Source organism: Ovis canadensis, chromosome 20 (assembly GCF_042477335.2).
Source record: "Ovis canadensis isolate MfBH-ARS-UI-01 breed Bighorn chromosome 20, ARS-UI_OviCan_v2, whole genome shotgun sequence".
Classification (NCBI taxonomy): domain Eukaryota; kingdom Metazoa; phylum Chordata; class Mammalia; order Artiodactyla; family Bovidae; genus Ovis; species Ovis canadensis.
This window is the reverse complement of record NC_091264.1, coordinates 45,641,195-45,648,774: the sequence shown is the minus strand read 5'-3', so window position 1 is coordinate 45,648,774 and position 7,580 is coordinate 45,641,195. Positions and strand designations below refer to the sequence as shown.

The window sequence follows — 7,580 nt, the reverse complement described above, 5'->3', positions numbered from 1 at the left end:
ATATTGTCCCCTGATTTGATAAATGTTTATTAATAATCTACCATGATCAAGTCTAGTTTTCATTACTAACATGATGGTCCCAAAGTCACATATGGTCCTCCCCACACCCTTCTAGAGCTTAAAATCCAATACCACCATGACTTCTGACTGTCAAACAGCAGAGATGGTTTTCTCCACATAGGCATTATTTTCATTTTACCTTTAAAAAGATCTTTTCTTCAGTTTTTTGTGTCTGATACTGGTATATTTTCTACACAAATGATCAGGACAGATGAGCAACATTATCCAATGAAAGCACTTACACTATGTGCCATGGAAAAGTTCTGTATATGGATACATAGCTTCCATTATCTTGGCATATCTACTTAAACATAATATCCGTTTGTAATCCTCATCTCTTGCTTTTTGCAATTTTGGGGAATAATATCATCAACAATTTTTAGAAGTAAATAGTGAAGGAAATTGTGAACCTTGTTGTCACCTAGGAGATGAAAATTTTGAGGTCAGGAGATGACAGTGTGCTATTTTGTATAGAAATGCTGAGGTGGAAGACTTCATTTATACAAAAGACTGCATGAAAAATCACTCCCAATGGGGCCTCAAAAGAGTAACTTAAATTCTGTCTTGGAAACTGTACCATGCAGAATTCTCATTCCATAACACCAGTAAATTATGGAGAGCAGTGGAGTCTGAATCCAAGCACCAGAGCTTAAAAAAAAAAAAAACAAAAAAAAAAACCAGACAACAACAGCAAAACTAATATCCTTCAGTTCAGTTCAGTCACTCAGTCTGGCTCTTTGCAATCCCATGGACTGCAGCATACCAGGCTTCCCTGTCCATCACCAACTCCTGGAGCTTATTCAAACTCATGTCCATCGAGTCAGTGATGCCATCCAACCATCTCATCTTCTGTTGTCCCCTTCTCCTCCTGCCTTCAATCTTGACCAGCAGCAGGGTCTTTTCCAAGGAGTCAGTTCTTCGCATCAGATGGCCAAAGTATTGCAGTTTCAGCTTCAGCATCAGTCCTTCCAAGGAATATTCAGGACTGATTTCCTTTAGGAATGACTGGTTGGATCCCCTTGCAGTCCAAGGGACTCTCAAGAGTCTTTTCAAACACCACAGTTCAAAAGCATCAATTCTTCCACACCCAGCTTTCTTTATAGTCCAACTCTCACATCTATACATGACTACTGGAAAAACCATAGCTTTGACTAGATGGACTTTTGTTGGCAAAGTAATGTCTCTGCTTTCTAATATGCTGTCTTGGTTGGTCATAGCTTTTCTTCCAAGGAGCAAGCATCTTTTAATTTCATGGCTGCAGTCACCAACCCATCTGCAGTGATTTTGGGGCCCAAAATCTGTCACTGTTTCCCCATCTATTTGCCATGAAGTGATTGGACCAGATACCATGATCTTCGTTTTTTGAATGTTGAGTTTTAAGCCAACTTTTTCACTCTCCTCTTTCACTTTCATCAAGAGTCTTTTTAGTTCTTCACTTTCTGCCATAAAGGTGGTGTCATCTGCATGTCTGAGGTTATTGATATTTCTTTGGGCAATCTTGATTGCAGCTTGTGCTTCATCCAGCCCAGCATTTCAAATGATGTACTCTGCATAGAAGTTAAATAAGCAGGGTGACACTGTGCAGCCTTGACTACTCTTTTCACGATTTGGAACCAGTCTGTTGTTCCATATCCAGTTCTAACTGTTGCCTCTTGACCTGCATACAGATTTCTCAAAAGGCAAGTCAGCCTTTTGGTCTGGTATTTTGGTATTTTGGACTGGTATTCCCATCTCTTGAAGAATTTTCCACAGTTTTTTGTGATCCACACAGTCAAAGGCTTTGGCGAAGTCTGTAAAGCAGAAGTATATGTTTTTCTGGAACCCTCTTGCTTTCTCAATGATCCAGCGGATGTTGGTAATTTGATCTCTGGTTCCTCTGCCTTTTCTAAATCCAGCTTGAACACCTGGAAATTCTTGGTTCACCTACTGTGGAAGCCTGGCTTAGAGAATTTTGAGCATTACTTTGCTAGAGTGTGAAGTGAAGAAGTGAAGTGAAGTCGCTCAGTCCTTTCCAACTCTTTGTGACCCCATGAACTGTAGCTTACCAGGCTTCTTCATCCATGGAATTTTCCAGGCAAGAGTACTGGAGTGGGTTGCCATTTCCTTCTCCAGGGGATCTTCCTGACCCAGGGATAAAGCCTGGGTGTCCCGCATTCCTTGCAGAAACTTATCATCTGAGCCACCAGGGAAGACCAATGAGTGCCATTGTGCGGTAGTTTGAGCAGATATCCTTAATACACAAAAAAAGAAAAAAAAAAATCTCCAGGATGTTGCCTTAGCTTTCCACTCCTGGAATTTATTTAAGAACTGGGGTTATGAAAGGAGTTGGGTTTTGTTTGTTTGATTGTTTTCATAAACAGAGAAAAAAAAGGAGGGAAATGCCCTGTAACCGTAAACATAACTTCACAGACATGAACAAACCTGGCCTCTACAGGCAGCCTGTTAAGTTATGTGAGGGCTGGAGACCCGCTTGGGTCGGCTGTTTCCGTAGTGTAGTGGTTATCACGTTCGCCTCACACGCGAAAGGTCCCCGGTTCGAAACCGGGCGGAAACATATTTTCCTAAACTGTTAGACACCGCTACTTGATTTACGAGATTTCAACTTCCTTATATGTAAAAACTAACACAACCCACAAGTCTTTGCCCTTGCTGTTTGTTTGAAAGAAATTATCCCGAGAGTCCCGCCGTGATGCCTGGTTTCGCTGTGCACACGCTGTAGCGTTCCCCCTTCTCTCTTTGGCTGGATTCCCACCCGGCCTGCGAGCTCGCGTCTCTGAGACAAAATCAGAGGACGGAGATGAGCCCGCGCCACGGAAACAGTTGCTCTCTTTAGAATTGGGATTTCTACGAAAAGAGGCTTCACCAGGAACTGACTCTGAAGGCTCCTTGATCTTAGCAGGAAAGTCTCCCAACTTAAACCAGTTCTAACTGAAGAGAAATCTTATTCTTCCCCCCAGCTTTTCCTAAAGGGATCTGTGCTCGTGCACCAAAGCGATTGTGCATTAGGGAAAGGGAAATAGACTGTTCAGGGGTTTCTAGACAATGGCTCTGAACTGGCATCAACTGCTAGAGATACAAGATATCACTGCTGTCCATCGGGCAAAGTACGTATTCATGAAGATCAGACAACCTATGAAGGTTGGGTTTTGTTTTGTTTTGTTTTGTTTTGTTTTGTTTTTGCCTCCAATCCATTTCACTGTGGGCATAGTGGGTCTCTGAGTCCACCCTGTGATTACTTTCCCAACTCCAGACAGAATCTCTATGTCATTTCCATGACTGGTGGAGTGAAGTTTATTATGGAATAAAAGGCCAATTAGACGCCACCAGAATTTTGTCTATGAAAACAATTAAACCAAGCACAAAACTGATATTCCTGGAGGAATAGCTGAGATTAGTGCCAACATCAACAGCTTGAAATGTACAGGGTCACAGATTCACCAAATTTCTATTCAATTCATTTACTCAAGTATAGAGGATAAATCTGTTATGGAGAATGACAGTTATTGTAAATCTGGTTAAGTGATTATGTCAGTTGCATGTTAGCCCCATGTCTTTTCACTAGTGGAGAAAATGTACACACACCCTGGCACCTGGTATGCAGCTACTGATTGCCATTTTCTCTATATTCAGTCAGAAAGAGCATCAGAAGCAACTGAGCTTTCAGCTGGCTGAATTAACTGTATAGCTTACCTACCCTACCTATCAACTCTTCAATCATATGTTATAAATTAGTCTACAGAGACCGTCACCACCTTACCATGTGTTCTAAAGTTGAAAGCTGATTATTGTTGTTTTACGTGAATATTTTAGGCAAATTTATATTGTGCAAACTGATCACAAATGAATGGGTTTACCTTTCCAGAACTGGCTCAGTCTTGTGAGCCTCACTTGTGTCTTTATCCCAGTTTTAGTGCATATGGATTATGTAACAAAAATACCATAGACCAAGTGGCTTAAAAGACAAGCATTTATTTCTCACAGTTATGGAGGCCAGTGTTGATTCTCACTCTGGTGAAATTTTGCTTCCTGGCTGCGTGTCTCACAGACAGCTGTCTTCTCACTATATCCTCAGATGCAGGAAAGGGTGAAGAAGTTCTCTACCATCTCTTTTAGAAGGACCTAATTCTACTCATGAATGACTTAATGACCTAAAGCACCTGCCTCCCAGAACCATCACATTGGGGATTAGGTTTCAACATATTGGGGGCAGTGGGGGGAAGCATATTCAGTCTATAGCAATCCTCAAAACATCCATTTCCTTTTCTACCCTCAACTATGTTTAGTCATGGATAATATTGACCATCTGTGTGACGAGGCCAGTGGTCAATAGGTGATGCTGAGATCAGTTGTTAAGACATTTTGAATGAAAATTATCCTGAACTGATTTTTCACGTCTGGAACTGCTGCCCCATCATACAGTCCTGTCAGTAGAGTGAGTCTTCAGAGCCATCAAAGGAGTCATTTTCTAAGATTTTTTACCTCCCACTTCTTCCTAAAACTGAGAAAGTTGACTGAGAAAGAAGATTGGACATATTTTAAAATCAAAGAAGCTTTAAAACATGATAATAAGTTACCAGCATTTTCCCCACCAACTTTTTTTCCCACTGGATAGTATCCATACACATTCACTTGACCTTTTACAGCTCCAAACCCACAGGTGTCCATCCAGGAGGAAAGAAAAAGAACATCTCCTAGGGGGAATGTTGATGTGTGGAAGAGTATGGAAGCCTCACAGTGGCACAGAGAGTCTGAGAAACCACTTAGAATTCTGATGAAAGTTAAACTCCCAAGGAGGAGACAGGGAGGAAGGGGTGAACAGTGACTGCTTTTGTTGTTGTTCAGTCACTAAGTTGTGTCCGATTCTTTGTGAGCCCATGGACTGCAGCATGCCAGGCTTGCCTCCTTCCCTATCTCCCAGAGTTTGCTCAAGCTCATGTCCATTGAATCAGTGATTCCATGCAACCATCTCATCCTCTGAATGTTGGAACCCACCAAAAAAAGTTACTCCACATCCAAGGGCAAAGGAGAAGCCGCAGCAAGATGGTAGGAGGGGTGCTGCTAAGTCACTTCAGTCGTGTCCGACCCTGTGCGACCCCATAGATGGCAGCCCACCAGGCTCCCCCGTCCCTGGGATTCTCCAGGCAATAACACTGGAGTGGGTTGCCATTTCCTTCTCCAGCGCATAAAAGTGAAAAATGAAAGGGAAGTCGCTCAGTCGTGTCGACCCTTAGCATGGACTGCAGCCTACCAAGCTCCTCCATCCATGGGATTTTCCAGGCAAGAGTACTGGAGTGGGGTGCCACTGGGTGCAGTCATGTTTAAAATTAAACCCCATACCCGCAAGAGATGCACAAGCAAAACCTTGTGTACACCAGGACCCAGGGAAAGGAGCAGTGACCCCCCCCCGCCCCCGCCCCAAAGAAACTGAGCCAGACCTACCTGTGTGACTGCTTTGGGATGGGGTTATTTTAAACAGCTTCCTTTTCCTGTTTTCCCTCCCTCTTTGGGTCTCCCAAATTCGTTAGTAGAGTAGAAGTACTAGGAAGAAGATCAAAATCTAGGTGAGGAAAAAAAAAACACATTTCAAAAGAACTTCTTAACTTATGAGTATATTTTACATCTTCATCCCAAGGTTATTCAATTCTCCAAAGCGCTCTGTTGGAAGTTCTGTGAAACCGCCAGAACTGTGAACTGGCTAAGCGGCAAAACTGGGGACAGGAAACTGGAAAGGATTTCTCATGAAAACAATTTCTGGGAAACTGTCCACTGTAAATAGAACTACACTCTGGCCAAGACAGATAATAAAAGAAAGATATGCTACTTTCTCTGCAAAAACAAAGCAACAAAACACATACAAAGGCAACTGCTAAAAATTGTATTCCTAGACCCAAAGGAGGAAGTTTTAGCTATTTACATTCTGCAATTTTGGACAAAAAAAGCCACTGAGATTACACTGTGAAGAGAACATCCTAGAGCAAATCAAGGACCTTGAAGTCAGGGTGAGTCTGACCTACTGAGCTGGTCCTGGTTGCTCACAAATAGGAGATTCAATTCAGTGTCTGAAGAACATTCCAGAACTATCTGATCTTGGATCACATGATTCTCCCAGAGACCCCCATGTCTCCTGTGGCCTGTGTGTCCAGGTCTAAGCTTGGACAGCATTCTAAAACCTTTTTGCCTTTCTGCCTCAGGCTTCCTGAGTGACTTCAGATCTCATCTGTGTAATTTGCTTCTTTTGAGGCTCCAAGTGAGGCCTCCTTCAGAATGCTGACTATTGCTGAGTTCCAGAAAGGAAGCTCTATTTCAGAGAATTCTGGTTAGAAAAATTTTCTCCCCTACTTCCTCATTTATAATGTTTTCTTGAACTTTTATTTGATTTTTTAATAGATAACATCTAAAGTCTAAAGGGGCATGCAGTGAATTTCTCCCCCCTGCTTTCAAAGAGTTCCACCTCCTTAGTCTCCAGCCCCTCAACTGGGAACTTTTGCCGTGAGTTTACTGATTATCCTTGAGAGGTTTTTATTTTTTTATTTTTTTTGTAAAATGTGTATTCAACCTAACATGAATATACCTCCAACAGTAGAATTCTACAGAGATTGCTCTGAACCTTTCTTTTATTTTATATGTATGTATATAGTAGTCTTTATCATTCTGTCTTAAATATGCATTGCATTCCACTGTGTAGTTGTGCCATTATTTATCTAACTAAATAATTCTAAGTTTTTTTCAATCCTACTATTTCAATGAATGCTTCAGAGAATAAGTTTGAACACAATATAATGTGTTCAAGTCTATCTCTTACATTTGTAGAAATGCTATGGCAAAGAGTATATGCATTTGAAATATTGGTAGATCCTGCCCAATTGTCCTTGTAACCTCAAAAGCATAGTGTATTTATCTGTGGAAAACAGAAATGAATAGGATCGTAGGCACCCTTAATACGACTTACTTCATTTCGTGCCAAGTATGAAGCACAACCAGGCAATCCATGAAAACTGTAGAAACTTTTAGAAAATCAAGGATTCTTGTGATGCTGGAATATTGACTTCTCTCAGAGGTGAGACTTCGCAGCATGGAGCCTGGCAGGATGGGGACAAGCTGGATGACGCTGAGCAGACAGATCTGATGAATACTTAAAGTAAACATACCAAATAAGCAAGAGCAGACAAAATTGGTAGGCAGGATTGAAAGTCAGGGCCCTATAACGCTGTGTTTTTTTAATGTCCAAATGAGCGAAGGAAGCAGAGCTGTGATGGCCGAGTGGTTAAGGCGTTGGACTCGAAATCCAATGGGGTCTCCCCGCGCAGGTTCAAATCCTGCTCACAGCGCTACTCAGCAGCTTCCGGTTCAACTGGCGAGGCGGTTTGTTTTTCGCTGTGAATCTCTGCTTCATTCAGATTTAGTTTTTAAAAACCTGTAATAAGATTCCACGCTCTGATAAGAGAAATGCAGGTAGCTTCCCTAAAGAGTTCTCTGGTATTTAAAAGCAACCAGCCAACCATGCAACGGGCTAGCAAGAA

General features: G+C 41.9%; 1 long non-coding RNA gene and 2 other non-coding genes across 3 annotated transcripts; 2 read left to right on the top strand and 1 right to left on the bottom strand.

Annotated features, from left to right (window-relative positions):
- Nucleotides 1–2,541: 2,541 nt before the first annotated feature.
- Nucleotides 2,542–2,614, top strand: TRNAV-CAC (transfer RNA valine (anticodon CAC)). Its single transcript has one exon. It is a non-coding gene; the product is annotated as a tRNA-Val (tRNA).
- A 1,395-nt stretch (nt 2,615–4,009) lies between these two features.
- On the bottom strand, nt 4,010–7,438 carry LOC138425060 (uncharacterized). The gene is made up of 3 exons (XR_011251075.1): nt 7,010–7,438; nt 5,500–5,617; nt 4,010–4,571 (listed from the first exon to the last, which is right to left on the bottom strand). It is a non-coding gene; the product is annotated as an uncharacterized lncRNA (long non-coding RNA).
- Nucleotides 7,307–7,388, top strand: TRNAS-CGA (transfer RNA serine (anticodon CGA)). Its single transcript has one exon. It is a non-coding gene; the product is annotated as a tRNA-Ser (tRNA).
- Nucleotides 7,439–7,580: the final 142 nt, after the last annotated feature.